Below are 16,340 nucleotides of genomic sequence, written 5' to 3' on the forward strand. Positions count from 1 at the left end.
ACTTCCATTGGATGGAGCCTCAAAAACAGGTTGGACTGACTTATAAGGAGGCACAACACAGAATGCAAACCTCAACCTGCACTGACTGCTTGAAAAACTCTTCCATTTCACCTGCCCCCTAATTCTTCCTGTTCTTCATCCCATTGGCCTACACTGCTCATTTTGCCCTTTGCATGTGGTGTACCGTGTGTTGCTGTCTTCTGTTTTATATTTATGATCTGTTTTCTGAAATCTCCCAGGCTGCAGGTATGTCATTCTTTACCTGGTCACTCTCTATGTCTGGTAGATAAGATACTTGATGCTCATTTTCCGGTGATGAGGACGAGGATGATGACAATGATGACGGAAAATTATCTTGCAATGCCTGTTCTCCACTTCTTTAGCTTCATTCCACATCCACTACTTTCATGAAACTGCTCAAGACCTCCTGGATGCTGCAGCCAAATGTCGCTTTTATCTCTCAGCAACATCTGACACTGTTGACAATTTCCTCCTTCTGGTTAGATCTGCTTCCCTTGGCTTCTCTGACTCTAAGTTTTCCAGGTCCTCCTATCCCTCTGGACTTTTAAATTTAATTACTTCTCAGGCATACCCATTTGAAAGGCTCCTCGTCACATTCATGATTGAATCTCAACTCCTTAATAGGGCTCACAAGTCGCTTTTTGATCAGGCCACTATTTTATCTTTTCAGTCTCACCTTTTACTGTTACCCTTTTGTACCATAAGCTCCAGGCATTCTGAACTGCTTCTGGGTCACCGGATATGCCACGTTCACCCCTGCTTCCAGTTATAACCTTTGCATTTTGCCAGCTTAATTCCCATTCATCCTTGCACTTCACTTCCTCTAAGGCCAAATGTGGGCTAGTTGTCCTTTGTGTATCTACCTTCAGGAGCCTATACTCCCCAATCCATGCATTATCAGTCTAGGTTATAATAGTCTGTTTGCCTATCTCATGCTTGTCTTTTTCAGAGTTATAGTCTAACACCTCACTCATAGTAGGCATTTGATAAATATTAGCTGAACTACTTTATTCTGTCAAACCTCTTGCCACCATCTGAGTAAAGGAGTTAGGAAAAGTTCATTAAAGTGTTTTTTTTTTTTTTCTTTTTTTAAACAACCAAAATAACTTCTCCTGAAATAGGAATGAAGAAATCTACTGCCTCTCTGTAACTCTCTAAAACTGATCATCTCAGGTGATAGTGCTAGTCCAAAGAACAGATATAGGATTTCATCCAAGCGCGTGTCAATGACTTACCATCAGTGGAACAAGCCTGAAGCTCTGGCTATTTTTGTTCCTTAAATTCCCTCTGTTCTGCTCCTGTACTTAAAGCCAGATGCAGAGGAATTCCAGGACTTAGAATCCCTCATGTTACCTCTCTTGAGTGCAATGTGGGAGAGAGAATGAAAACTTCCACTGCTTAGAAGTCCACAGAGCTCAGGGGTAAAAATGAGCAGGAACTTGAGTCATGGTGTAAGGGTAAGAGTCTACGATCGGGCTTCCACTATATGGCTAAGAGAGGGCATCCTTCATCTTCATCATGTTTTATCTGCAGTGGTTTTTGACTTCAATTTAATAGCAATATTGTCTTTGGAGCCAGTTTCTTAATAATGATACTTTTCTTCTGTTATATGCCAGCCACACCAAAGACAGCCATATCAGTGTGACTGCTCCTAAGGTGAAATGATCTGTGGTGTTTTCTAAAATGGTCTGAGGTGAACAAACCAGGTAAGAAAATGCTAAGATTTGCATTTCCTTGAAATGCAATGTTATTTTTGAGCTCCTAATTGAAAAAATTTAAACTGCATGTAATTAAGTGTGGGGGAGTGCATCAAGGTGGCTCACATTTAGGCACATGGTAAACTGATTTGCCATTGAACTAGAAGGCTAATATTAGGAGTGGGAGAGCCAAGCCATCCTTTGTGTTTGTTCAATGTCTCATACTATTTTTCAAATGTCATGGGCTCAGCAAAACCCAAAACACATTTTCTTAGCACTTCTCTCTATTTTTCAACCCATATGTATTTTGAGAGAAGTTTAATTCATATGTTTCTGATTTTTTTACATGCAAGTCATCAGAATGTTGTTTTGTAGGAACTATTTGATGTCCAGAAAGCCTGTTGAGTCTTTTCTTTGAGGTTTTTTTTTTTTTTTTTAATCCCTTAGGATTGGGAAGCCATGATTTCCAAATAGGAAAAAAAAAAAAAAAAAAAAAAGCAAGCAAGCAAGCAAGCAAACTAGCCAGCTCATCAGAATCCCCAATATTTTTTCCTCAAAGGTTCAAATTTTGTTTAACAGTTAGAGCACATAAAGTCTGAGTACAATTCTTTCATTGGCAGGCTTGTATCGTACTGTATTTTCCTGCTCCTCATTGACACTGCCCTTCTTGAAGTCAGTAATGTCTTCCTTGTGGATATAAAAGTACATATTTGTAATGTATGAATAGCAAGAATAGATCTTAAAGGGAGGTGGTGAGCTCTTCAAACACTAAGTGAATGCATTCTGTAACATGCTGTCAGGGCCGAGGGAGGGGGTCTGGGTATTAAGAGAGAGGAAAGTAGTTAGCTCCTCTCTAGGAGAGTCCTATGAAAATAAGCACAATTTTTCACTCCATTAGGCATTGTGCTGGCATACTCTTTCCTCAATTGACAAATGTAACTCTCTGATTCAAGTGTGGTCTGATAGTTGTTTGTGTGCATTACAAATTATAATATAATTTTATAAATATTTCTCCACTTGCGAATAACTACAAACAAAAAACAAAAACAAACAAAAACAGAAGAGAACACTAGCAATTTTTAGGACTTCCAAGGACGGTTAGTTTGAGTATCCCTGCATTGAGATTTTGGCAAAAGCGGTATCTTTTTTTAAAGAAATAAGGTTTAAGACGTTATATATTACATGTAGGAGGGCTTTTATCTTTTAACATTATTGATGTCTACCTAAATTTGATCATTTGTAAGTTATATTGAATGTAGTAATATTTTAGAAGACTGGATTTTAATAGTAGTGGACACTTTTTTTTTCAAAGGTGCTGTATATAAAAAAGATTGGCTCCTCTGCAAGCTTTCCTAAATTTCAATCTGCAAACCAAATTAATATTGGGCACGAAGCATCTAGCCGCTATCTAACACTATCTCATGCCTCTGTAGTGTGTCTCTACAAATATAAACCCACATTTCCCAGCAGACTCTTTATCCTCTGTGAGGGGAGCCAGATTAGGAATGCTGGTTAATCTGAGTGAGAACTGAAAGATTTCTACCTATGCTTCCTTTCAAGGCTGAGATATCTCTATTCCCTAAAACTCTTTTCCATTTTCCCATTTCAAAACGAGAATGGTGTTAGGGCTGAGAAGATTCAAAAAAGTCTTCTCAAATCAAATATCTCTCCAGCACAGCTGCTGTTAAGTGACCCACCATGTTTGAAGACAGGCTCACAACCTATATACTATGGTGTTTTTGCTATGAGCCCCCTATACTATATATTTCAGGAAAGCAATGTTTTTAGAAAAAAAAACCAGCAAATTAAACTTCTCAGTACATCACTCTTCAAACACAGTTAACAGTGGCATGAGCAGGAAACAGAAATGTTATCTTAAGCTATCACACTGAATGATGATTTAAGGTTATATATGTGTGCATTAAATATCAGGCAAATGACCAAATAGCTACCATTAAAACATGTGACTACAGCAAATCAATTAATTGCCAGTTGCTCTGAATTCAAACATATCTCTGAAAACACTTACCCCACTGTATAAAGATCGTGAAATAGCAAAATACAGTTGTCATCAAAACTCTTTAAAAAATGATTTAATACATCAATCTCTACAGCATAAGGGGAAAGCTTGAACAAAGGTAAAACAATCTAGCCTTATGAAGACACACATTCAGTAACCATCGTAAAGATATGGTCAGTTTTCTCTCTAGAGTCGATTAGATAGACATTTCCCTACAATTTAGGTCAATAATTTAAGTTTTTAGTTTTCACTACCTTTTGATAAAGATCAGCTCTAATATAAAAATAAATATGAAGAAGCATGTCAAACAGTGTGATTAGGTTTCAATAGCTGCCTGTCAGAAGTAATAATTCATCTCACATTTAAAAAATTTTCTTGGCCAGGTGCGGTGGCTCACGCCTGTAATCCTAGCACTTTGGGAGGCCGAGGCGGGTAGATCACTTGAGGTCAGGAGTTTGAAACCAGCCTGGTCAACATGGTAAAACCTCGTCTCTACTAAAAACACAAAAAATTAGCCGGGTGTGGTGATGTACACCTGTAATCCCAGCTATGCGGGAGGTTGAGACAGGAGAATCTCTTGAACCTGGGAGGTGGAGGCTGCAGTGAGCCGAGATCACGCCATTGCACTCCAGCCTGGGCAACAGAGCGAGACTCCATCTCAAAAAAAAAAAAAAGCTTTTGGGGGGCATGTTTCTGCTTTTTTTTTTTTTGGTTCTGGTTTGCTGGTTTTCAGTTTAAAAGAAGGGAGATGTTGATGGCAGCATTTACTCATGAGATACCACATTATTGTTTCAAACTGTATAAATTCCTAATTGTGAGTAATATTTTGAAATGCAATAGCCGAAGTGAAAAAAACTCAAAACCTCACGGGCTACCCATCTTAGAACAGATTATGAGACAGGTAAATTTGAAAGCATTATAGAAAGATGTTACTTTGAAACAAACAAAAAAAATGTTTCTGGGTAACATTCAAAGTGTCTACAATGTTCTTTTCTCCTCTTTGCCTTTCTCCATTCCCCAGTAGTAGACCCTGCCTTGGCATATTCACAGATGCAATCCCTGCTGAGCCACAGTAATGAGGAGTACCCCCTACCATCACAAATTTAGTAAGAGAGAAGTCACTAGGTATGGGAGATGAGTCTCCAACATCTTCCTTCTGAAGGGAAATGCTCATAGAGACACACATGCCTCACTTGCTTTTCCATCGTCTTATGGCCTGGGATGTATGGAAAGATGGAATCTCAAAGAACTCCTAACCATCATCATCTTCCTGTCCCTACTCAGCAGATGCACAGATTCCAAGAGGCATCTTCAATGAAATACACACACACAGACACACACACACACACACACACACCCCCCACATTAATTTCTATTGCTGCTATTTCTCAGCATCATTTCAACATTTAACAATCTGAACTAATAGCCATTTTAAAACATGTCCCAAGCTTCTGGTGGGAATCTGCCACCCGTGCCAACCATTTGTTTCTTAACTGCGGTATACTTCTGACCATCTTGATGGACTGACCTGCTCTGGGATTGAACAGAAGAGTGGACAATTTTTTGTTTTAATTGAAGGTCCTTAATGCAGGCCACATGTTCCTGGCGGTCATTTGGAAGGCAGGGGCAAGGAATGCAAAGTGGCAGGGAGTTGGGGGATGGGGGAGGGGTGAGTGGGGAGGGACTGGATGATGAAAAGACCAGTTCCACAAGTGAAGCACATTAGCAACCCAGAGTGGAAAGGGCCGGAAGGAAAACCCACCCACCTCACCCCTGCATTCATTCTATCAACCTGCAATTGCTGCAATCAAAACCATATGTCGGTTCTTCCAGATCTTTCTCACAGGACAAACATGCGAAGGGCCTCAGGCCTGGCGTTGCCATCAAATGGTAATTGATACCATATGAGCCACAAAATAGAAAAGCACATGCAAACAGCAACCACTCTCGTGGCACCCTCCTCCCTCCCACCTTCCAATCCCCTGCTTGGCCCCTTGAGAGGGATGAAATTGCAGGTCTTGCCGGGCTGCTAAGTGCACAGTGCACCATGAAAAACAAGTGTACGTGGCTCCAGTAACCACCTGTTTATCAGAGAGAAAGGAGGGTCCACTAGCCAAGAGCTCGTCCCAGAGAACAGGCGAAGGCAAAAGGTCACTTTGGGTTAATATAAGGTCATCGATCATGGGGGAAAACGAGCACAGGTGTGAAGCAGATCACAGGCCGGGAGCAGGGAAGGCCCCCACTGGTCCCTTAGCACATCCGGCCTGGAGAAAGCTCGTTACCGCTAAGCCACATCTGTCTTCCTCCCCTCCCACCAGTGACATAGTGGGAAAGTGGAAACCACTCCCCAATTACAAGGCAATTAGAAGAAAAGTGACCCCAATCCCATATCTGCTGCTCTCCTTTTCTGAAGCTATTTTGCATCCCATTGTTCTCACAGCAGAAAAAAAAAGTCAAGAAAACCCGCTGAGCTGGGGGTTCTGCCAATTGCTGGTTGAATGTAATACAGTAGGTAAAATCCGTCTCTTATTTCCACCAACACTGACAGAAGTACAAGTAGCATACGGCTCTCGCCTCTGCATGTATATATTTTCTTATTAACTCGATCGGGCAGAAATTTGCAGAGATTTGTTTGGATTTAGAAGTCACAACAGAATGTCAGTTTCACAAACCAAGGCTCATTCTGTGGTGAAATGTACAGCTCTGGACCCAACCGTTCACCGCACACAGCTATTTGTTCCAATTCCTCCAGCAGCCGCTTCTGAACAAACAACTAACTTATTCTAAACACACGCAACGGCTCTAATTTTTCTTCCTTCTCCCTATCCCATTATATGTGATATTTTAGTCTTATAGATCTTATGAAGTTTAAATATTTTCCAGATGGGCCTAGGGAGCACAGAACCGTGTAAACACTTTAAATTATAAAAGGGCCAACTAAACACTTAAAACAGAAGAGGATGATGATGAGATTCTCCTTTTGCAAACAGTAATCTAGTGAGCTAACACCAAAAACTGTAAAAAAACACAACAAAAAACAGGGGAAGGGGCTGGGGTGGGGGACAGATATCAATTCCCTTTTTTCTCCCCAAAACTCTTGGAAGATGAGCTGATCCATCCTCATTTAGGTTCTATCTATTTATATCTTTTCTAAGTAAACCGTTTCTGAGAAAAAAAGATGATTTAAGCTCAATTTACAATTCAATACCTCACAATGGTAAGAAACAAAACTGTGATTGTAACCAAATGATAAATTGCACTGTCCTGCAGAGGGAAAATTCATATGGCCTATTAACTCCATCCATTTGCCCTGATCCTCAGCAGTCCTCTACTCCTAAAAGTCTGCCCACAAAAGACCTGAACAAGGTGGCACTTGCCAAGGACCCTCGGCCTCGAGGCAATCCAGGAACATTCCTACTGACAGCACCAATCCGAGAGAAAAGGATGTGAACAGATGAAGGTGGTAAAGTAACCCGGGCAGAGCGAATTAAAATGAAAGTCCTGGTGAATGCCAGGGAAGACAGAAGTAGTGCAAAGCAAATGGGTAACATACAAGTCAAAGCAGCACAGTGCAGCCCAAGAGGTGTCAAGTCAGGCAGGCTCGGGATAGACCACTTTGGGGAGACTCTGACCTTACCTCTGCTTTCCCTTCGTGGTCCAGGCAACATAGCCCTGTATCTGAGCATCTGCATTGTTTAAATTTCATCCTGTGGTGTTGTTTGCTGATTGGTCAGACATGGCTGACAGCATCAGAACTTCAATCTGACACACAAGGAGCAAGCAGGACCACAGCCCAGAATTCATAATGGGAGGGAGAGAGGGAACTTCATGCTGGATATATGAAACTCAGACCCGCAGATGTCTGCTGCGAGGCCTGTGGCTGGCCTAGGGGTGGGAGGGCCTAGGATCAGACTGGGAGGAGGGCATGAAGTAGGGGAGGTGGGACAAGCCCAGCCACCCAAATGACCAGGCATGAGGCATCCCCTGGATAGAGCTGCATCTGGAGCCTGTTTAGTAGCTTCCTTCTTGCCACTCCCAATTCCTGTGACCTCCTGGGAATAGAGGAGGCCTCCTTCCTTGAATGCCTTTATTTTACAGAATAAAAGTGGTAGTGTTTTCAGTTTGGGGCAATGCATTTATTTCTCAAAGTATCTGACATTTTCCCAAGGAGAGAAGAGCTACTAAAGAGACCCCAGTTGTCAAAAGCATCCCATCCAGATTTCTGTGTAAGTAAACTTGCCATAGAAATAATGAAAACAGACAGAAAAGAAAGAAAATAGCTCGAAAGTGGGAGAGGAAAGAACCAGTACTACTGAGTTACAGGCTAGGTCTTTATTCTGATTCAAGTGCCTATTCCTTTCTAGGCCATGAGGAGCTACCTGAGACTCACTGAATGCAATGGTGGCTGGCCACAGATCACCCCCTTCTCTTCCCACTTCCAACCTGGCTCCCAGTGTACACACACACACACACACACACACACACCCCTGACCCAGTTACTGGCAACGGGTGCAACTGAGTTTACCTGATGTAAAATGCAGGATCGCTTCCCCTCCTGAAAGTTTATATGTAGGATTAACACCTCCAATTAAGGATCAGTGTTAGTCTATTTGAACTCTTGCCTTGATGTCCCTACTACATAGAATCATGACTGCACAACTCTGGGGGGGAAATCAGTCGAACATAAAAATCCAAGCAGACTTCCCTAGGGCTCAGCAAAGAACATTACTTGCAGATTTTCTCTTTCCCAATTTCTCCTTTTCCAGCATTCTTTGTTACAATTTTGGGGAAGGTATCATGGATCCGCAATAATTACAGAAGAAGAAAAGATAAAAGGTGAAGTAAAGACAACAGTGCAATAAAAAAAGAGATGGATAAAAGTGGCAGGATTTGAGGATAAAATAATGCCTGGAGAGATCGGGTTATTAAAACAAACAAGTAAGATGGACATAAAAAAGGAACAAGACCCTTTGGCTGAGGGGAAGGAAAAGGTTAACAGAACATGAAAATCAATATTTAATAAAAATTAACCCTTGAAAACACCATCACTGATTTAAAATCAATTTGAAATAGTGAAATAGCAAACCAGGACAAAAAAATCCATCTGGTTTAAAATAAAAGAAAAACTCTACCACAACCTTCTCACCTCTCCACCTCCAAAAAAGAAAAAAAAAATCTCATTTTCCTTTCTATTTTGTAAACATTAGTTATATGGCCTAATTTTCTAAATAAAGCTGGAAAGACAAACCACTGAAATCCAAAGAGTCAAGGAAAGGATATTAGCATAAAGGAAATATATGTGAAAATTACAGCAACAAAGCAGCAGGAGCAAGAAATATAAGTAAAAAATGGTCAGTGTGAATGGGGGAAGTTGTGAGTAGGAAAAGAAGCCGAGAAGGAAAGAAGTTCCCAAGGTGGTCTGCATTTCATTCAGTGAAGAACACAGTGTGAAAGAAACATACTAGGCAAGCAAACAGAAATGACTGAACACCAGAAAACATAAACAAGAATATAGGAATTTGATGGGAGAGTAAGACGAATAAACCTAATGTAACAGAGATCAAATAGAAATTGGAAAACAGAATGCAGTTTGTCAGAAGCATTTAAAAAGTGCCTTAAGATATGCAGAATTATAAATACAATTTTGTTAAAGGTATGCTAAATAGCACACCTTTACAACCACTATAGACTGAGGAGATTATATGAAAACAATATCATGTATTTCTTGAATCTACTTCCTAATTTAAAAAAAATTGTCCCAACTTCCAAGATCCATTTACAATTGCATGAGACAACAATGAGCATATCACACAAGGGCAGAATTCCTTGTCAGGAATGAACCAAAGTAATGCAAATGGTAGTTTTTGGGGGCACACTTCATTATCCAAGACATTCAAGGTATTAAAGGAATATTCATACAAGCACCTCACCCAAGACCAAAGGAAATCTTTGGTCCTTATTCAAAACGTTCAATCTACTCATGAACTAGATATGGGAAGGATCAGTCAAGAAAATGTGGTTCAAGAAGAGAACATTTGTAGTGTTAGCTCTGAAAGCCTGAACAGCCTTTCAAGCTCCTGGCATAGTTTTTAACTCAGAAGAGGATCAACTTTGTTTCAATGATAAACCAATAATTGCATATTTGGTGGAAAAGTCTACAGCTCTGTCAAGCAGCAAAGGAAGCAGGGTGACAGCAGTTTCAGGTGCCGGGACACAATAAAAACAATGAGGAAAGAAAATGTTTGCTTTTTCTGTCAACTGAGATGTCAGTACCCATTAATAAATCTATCTGCTAAATCTACTCTTATTCATGTGGGACATCACCAATTTAAAGTAAAATAAATTATCTTTAATTAAATGGAATTGTCGTCTTCCTCCCACTATCATCCCCAATTATTACATCCTAATCAGCCCTTTAGGGAGAAGGCAAGAGAGAATGCTGAAAGGCACATTGACTATAAACAATTTCTCTTTCTGCCAACTGGTAAAATTTTTAATTTTAATTATTGATTATAACTATAATTTTTCGACCTAAGTAATGAAAACCACAAAAATTCTGTCACTTACAGGGGGAACACTGTACACGGTCACTTCCAAATTTCCTTTAACTCTTTCTCTGTGAAAATTTCCAAAATCAGAAGAAATCACTATGAACTAAGCAAATTATCTATTTAAACCTAATCTATTACTTTTATTTCCAGTAAAAAAGTACCAGTTTTAATTAATACTCCAGAATGCATAGCACTAACTGAATGCCAGCTATGATGTATGTTTTGGGTTGTTAAGCCTTCACAAACTAGGATTATGGAATGGTATCAATTTATGTTTAGACAAGAATGGTATATACACTTTAAATATTAAGACATGTAACTGGATAAATGGAGGTGGGTGATCTTATTACCAATGCTGACGACTTCCTCTGCCCCAGTTTTCAGCTTCCCCAATTCTCTTTTTTTGTAACTTCACCTAAATTCTAACAAAAGCAATGTGTATTTTTAACCAAGTGATTCATATGAAATACATGCTATTATCAGTTTCCATATTGATGGGATCACGCCCTTGAAAATAAATGATGAAGTCAACAAGTAAATGAAGTAGTGTGTCACCCCCACTCCAAAGACACAGAGGTGAACTATTTTCCCAAGAGTGACAAAGAATGAATTTAGGACAACTGGGCACATCTTCATTTACAGTGCCCTTTCTGACTCTACTCCCAACAACCAGGTTGGATTTTGTTTGCTTCACTTTTCGTTATCACTATAAATTTTGCAAGGGAGGGTGAGGAGTTTTCTTTTCACTTTCCATGTAACAACAAAATCAACCACTGAAACTGGGAAATGAATTATTAATTATTTGTTCTACACAGAATATAAATGTATCTAGAATAAACAGGTAAGGGTGTTGACTGTTTTCTGACTGCTTAGTGTTACTTTTAAAAATGTAATTTTTTCAGGGTGTAGTACTGTTTTCATTTAGCATGCCTTTGAATTGCCGCCTACAGAAATAAAAAAAGAAACCACAGCTATACAAGCCTGCTGACTTTCTTATAAAAGAACCAGTTTTAAACTTGTTTATACTACTGATTCCAAATGAATTCAAGATGGTGGCTAGTTAAAGAAAGCGAGCCCATGCCAGGGAGTTTGATCAAAGAACTTCAATTCAGCAATGTTCAGTTTTAATTGACCACTAATTAAGCTACATTAGTCTAAGAAAGGTCTGTATCACTTTGAGTAATAAAGAAAAGAATTAATTTAACCCTGTGTCAGTCAGCTTTAGTAAATTCATCTGAAAGCAACTTCTCAAACAACAGCCATGAAAGAGGTGTCTAGTGTTAAATGCCAAACGTGGTCTACAGAATTCAGAGAAGACCAGGAACTCCGTTTTCAAGGGTATTTGTTACTTTGCTAGTGATGTCACCTTGCAGGTATAATTATCTTCATTACAGATACAAAGATGTCAGCTTTACTCCCTGGGTTGCAAAGGGTTGCTTTAAAATTGGATTCAAAACATGGCATCATACCAGCCACAGTTTTAACTTTCCTGTATTCTAGACAAAAATAGAGTGGATTTGCAAAATCATGAGAATTTTCAAAGGCTTGGAACTCTCCTTCTGGGAAAAGTGAGTTGAAGACTGGGTGGGGGGCAGGGGGAATAAAACAACTGCAATAACACCACCAAAAAAGCTCATTATAATTAGGAACCACAAGCTATGACAACCATGACAGCAGCATTAAAAGTCCATGTGTTAAAATAGTTCATTTCTGAAAATCCAGTTGCAAAATTTTTATTTTCCCACACATTGTACATCAAAAATTTTTTACCCACAATTCTGATTTTAAAAAAAAGCTTTTAGGAAGAGGAAAAAAATTATAAAGCAGCAACAAACTCCATTTCAGGATTTAACATCAAAACATAAGATATAAGAAAACACTGCTTTACAACTTGGGTGTTTATGACTGGTAAAGTCCTTTGCCTTAACTCAGAGGTAAATGACCTATGGTCTTATGACAAAAGCCAAACAGTAAAAATATGCTTAAATTTTAAAGGTAAACCCAAATGTCAATGGTACACTGGCTTCTATTTTATATTAATTACCTCTGTCCTCCAAGCCTGAATGAAGAGCACTGGTTGTTATATCACTGAAAGCCATAAGGGTCAAATACTCTTGAGGTGCACCCTGTGGCCTCAACACACATTATATTTCATCTTGATAATATCTGGCAACCAACGACTGCATTTTCTACAATAGTATTTAATAAATAACATTTTGAAATCATTCTGCCAGTACTCATTAAAATGCACTTGTTTGTGAAATGCAATAGTTAGCTCTATGAAACCAAAATATTAATGCAAATTAGAATTTCTAAGTTTAAAGTGGTATTTGCATAACAGGAACTAAACGTGGCACAAGCTGAAAGAGTGCACAGCACACAAATGCTTCTCAACACCATAATTATTACCAATAAAATGATGGCTTATATATACCATTAGAAGCCCAAGGCATCTGCCAGTCTGTTTCACCATAGGCTTCCAGTGCTCCCAATGTCTAGACTGTAGCAACGAGAGGATGATGGGGAAAGCTCTGGAATTGTCTTACCTGTTAAAGTAGGACAGGTACAAGACACCAACAATCTCATTCACAGTGCTTAATAATAGCCTAGGGCTAGCCCATTCATCTATTGCCACCTATGGTTATCGCTGAAAACTAATTAATACGATTTTGAGTGCATGTATGAATGAACATGGTCTTCAGCACCATCAAGGCTAACTGGGCACATTTGTCCAACTTGGTGATGCAGGGAATGGAAAGATACTATGTATGTAGGTATATACTTACTTAAGTAAACTATGAATAATGTCCCACAAAACCATTTTAGACAGGAGTAACCTTGAGAAATGTAACCTTAAAAAAACATTCAATACTTATGGGCTCTTTCCACAAATATTATCTGAGCACCCCTAAATGCATACTGTTGTGCTAATCTTTGAGGGGAGGATAAAGGGAGCTTGTTGGGAAGATGTGACACAATTTTATAACAACACAAAGTCAGGTTAGGGACTAAACGACTGCTAAGGACAAGATGGACAGACGCTTTCATTTACTATGAAGAAATACTTGGATTATGTGAGTAAACACATATTTTTTTAAAATTTTAGATTCAAGGGGTACACGTGCTTGTTGTTACATGGTATACTGCATGCTACTGGGAACTGGGTTTCTAATGTACCCATTACCCAAATGGTGAATATTGAACCCAATTTAACTTTTGATAAAAATACTACTTTTTGCTAAAACAGCAAGAGCAGAGGCATGAGCTCCATAAAATTTGGCAGAGGCCAGCTCTCTCAGGAGCATTCTACCCAAAGGTCTTGCCTAACTGTACGTATGGACTTATGCCTATATGGTGGATGTGATACATTCATTTGGCTGCATAAACATTTCATGGTTGTCAGCGATATGCCAAAAAGTCTACAAAGATGCATTAAGACATGGTCTCTTCTGCTTCTGCAGGGTCTCACTGGCTGGAGATTCAAGGTCCCCACTGTGTGCAGACAGGCAAAGGGCTACATCCTTTGAAAAGTCTGTGTAACTCGAGCTCCATATTTAAATTCAGTTGAGATAACCATTCAGTAAACTGCTACAAGGTAGCACTGAAATGTCAATTCTTACATCAGATATTTGACAATAAAGCTAAGAAAAATGTAAATATATCCTATTGGAATATATAGCAGCAATGACTCCATTCTGTCACGACCTACATGATCTTGAGCAAGTTATTTAATCCCTCAATGCTTCCATTTCCCAGGCCAGCACCTCCCCATGGAACTTTCTACAATGACACAAATATTCTATATCTGTGCTAATATAGTAGCCACTGATCACATATGAAAACTGAGTAACTGAAACTTGGCTAGTGCAACCAAGGAAGTGAGATTTTATAAGTTTTATTTAATTCTCATTGACTGACATTATTTATTTATTTATTTATTATTATTTTTTTTAATTTTAGAGACAGGGTCTTGCTCTGCTGCCCAGGCTGGAGCACAGTGGCATGACCATGGCTCGCTGCAGCCTCAGCCTCCTGGGCTCAATGATCCTCCTGCCTCAGTCTCCTAAGTAGCTGGGACTACAGATGTGTGCCACCATGCCTGACTGATTTTTTTTTTTTTTTTAACTTTTTGTAGAGACAGGGTATCCCAATGTTGATCATGCTGATCTTGAACTCCTGGGCTCAGGCGATCCTCCCGCTTCAGCTTCCCAAAGTGCTGGTATTACAGGCATAAGCCACTGTGCCTGGCCTTCGTTTAAATGTTAGTAGCGACATGGGGCCAGTGGCTACCTCACTGGACAGGCCAGGCTTTGCCTGTGAAATGGGATGATGACTCCTGCATTACCTATCTTACTGGGGTGTAGTAACGATCAAATTAGAACTGGATTGATTTTACTGGATATTAATTATTGCTACAATATTTTCTGTAAGCTTTATTTTAACTGTAAGCCACTTTCCTAATAATTAAAAGTCACAGTAAGATTGGTTTTATACTCCATAAATGTCTGAGTTAAATACCACACAGGCAAGCTTCCTGAAGCATATTCTAAAAACACTGTGTAAGCAAGTTATTGTTCTAAAATTATTCAGAGGGACATATGGACTATAAGAGAAATACTGAGAATGCAACACAGATAATCAATGATTGATCAAAAATAGGTCAATACTCCCTCAAATAGTTTCATTTACAGTAAACTCATGATTTGAAAAAATTACCATCTTCCAGAAACAGAAATACTCAAATCAAAAAAAATTATCATAAAAAATAGTAATCTTTATTACTTGTCTGGCACACAAAAAAATGTTAAAACTTTCTTTTCAGTTGCTCACTTTGAGTACAGACAATGCTGTACAGTAAAAGGTGGAAGACAGTTCAAAATAAATGCCAGTTTAGGGCAAACTTATAAAGATGGTTAGAGATGTGATGTACAAAGTAAACCTGAACATGTAAGTCTGATTTTACTAGAATGTGTTGTACCAAGCTGGACAGGGAAACAGGAAGAGTGAAGTGCAGAGTCTGAGAATGCCTGTGGGAAGGAACTGAAATTCCATTAGCTAATGGGCTAAGCAACAAATGAAAGCATATCTGTACGCCAAAGATATACTGCAAATCAGAGCCGCCATTCCTTTGCCCAGCCTCCATCTCTACTCTCAATAAACCTTGGAGAACTTTGTATATCATGGGGAGGAAACTGAAGAGTGGTACAAGTTACTGTGAGGCTTGGCAACTAGCTCCAAAATGTGGCACGTAAGGAGTGAGGTCTAGAAGTTGGCGGGTGTAAGACTCAGTCACCAGATCCTGCCACCTTCCTCCACAGGGTGCTAGGGAAGGAAACTGAGGTTTCAAAATCACTTCCGTATCATGGCCAAGAATTATCCACATTGAGGGGACGTACAGCGGTGGCAACGAGAGAGGTCCCCAGTTGTGAGGAGGTAAAGGAGTTGCATTACTGGGAAAGTTGAAAAGAACGTCTTCAATGTTGGCTTTAAATTTTAATGTTTTCTTGATAACAGACAATATGATGTTATGATGTTAATGATGATGTAAACAATATCCATAACACCAAAAAACTTAAAACATAATTATTAATTAGTTTATTTATGCTAATTTCTTTTTTCTACTTTATGTCCTGTAGGGTAAAAATGGTAATACCCTTCTTCATTTAGGATGATTCAAGACAAACCAACAGTTACACTGATAGAGGGTTCTAAACATTTTAAAAGGTAAGACACAAATATATGTTTAGGGTATGCAGACATGTGCATTACTGACTCAACATATTCTAACAGCTGCTTTGAAGCCATTCCAGTTGGTTCACAAATAATGTACAATATTTAGTACACTATAAAATCTCACGTTTTCATGGTAAAAGGTAGAAATACCGGGCAATGCTATAGTGTGCTACGCCAAAAAAAAAAAAAAAAAAAAAAAAAAAAAATGTTTTAGAAACAAAAGAAAAAAGGAAAGAAAAGGAAAAGGAAAAGGAAAAGGGAAATAAAGGGAAATAGGGAAAGAAAACAACAAAAAAAGTTATCCACTATAAATGCCTC

At 39.0% G+C, this 16,340-nt stretch overlaps 1 protein-coding gene across 25 annotated transcripts in view; it reads right to left on the reverse strand.

The window, feature by feature from the left end:
- TCF4 (transcription factor 4) overlaps nucleotides 1–16,340 on the reverse strand; it is a 369,074-nt gene that overhangs the window by 71,765 nt on the left and 280,969 nt on the right. The window lies entirely within an intron of this gene.

The sequence above is a fragment of the Trachypithecus francoisi genome, unplaced genomic scaffold (genome assembly GCF_009764315.1).
Source record: "Trachypithecus francoisi isolate TF-2019V2 unplaced genomic scaffold, Tfra_2.0 Contig01474, whole genome shotgun sequence".
Classification (NCBI taxonomy): Eukaryota; Metazoa; Chordata; class Mammalia; order Primates; family Cercopithecidae; genus Trachypithecus; species Trachypithecus francoisi.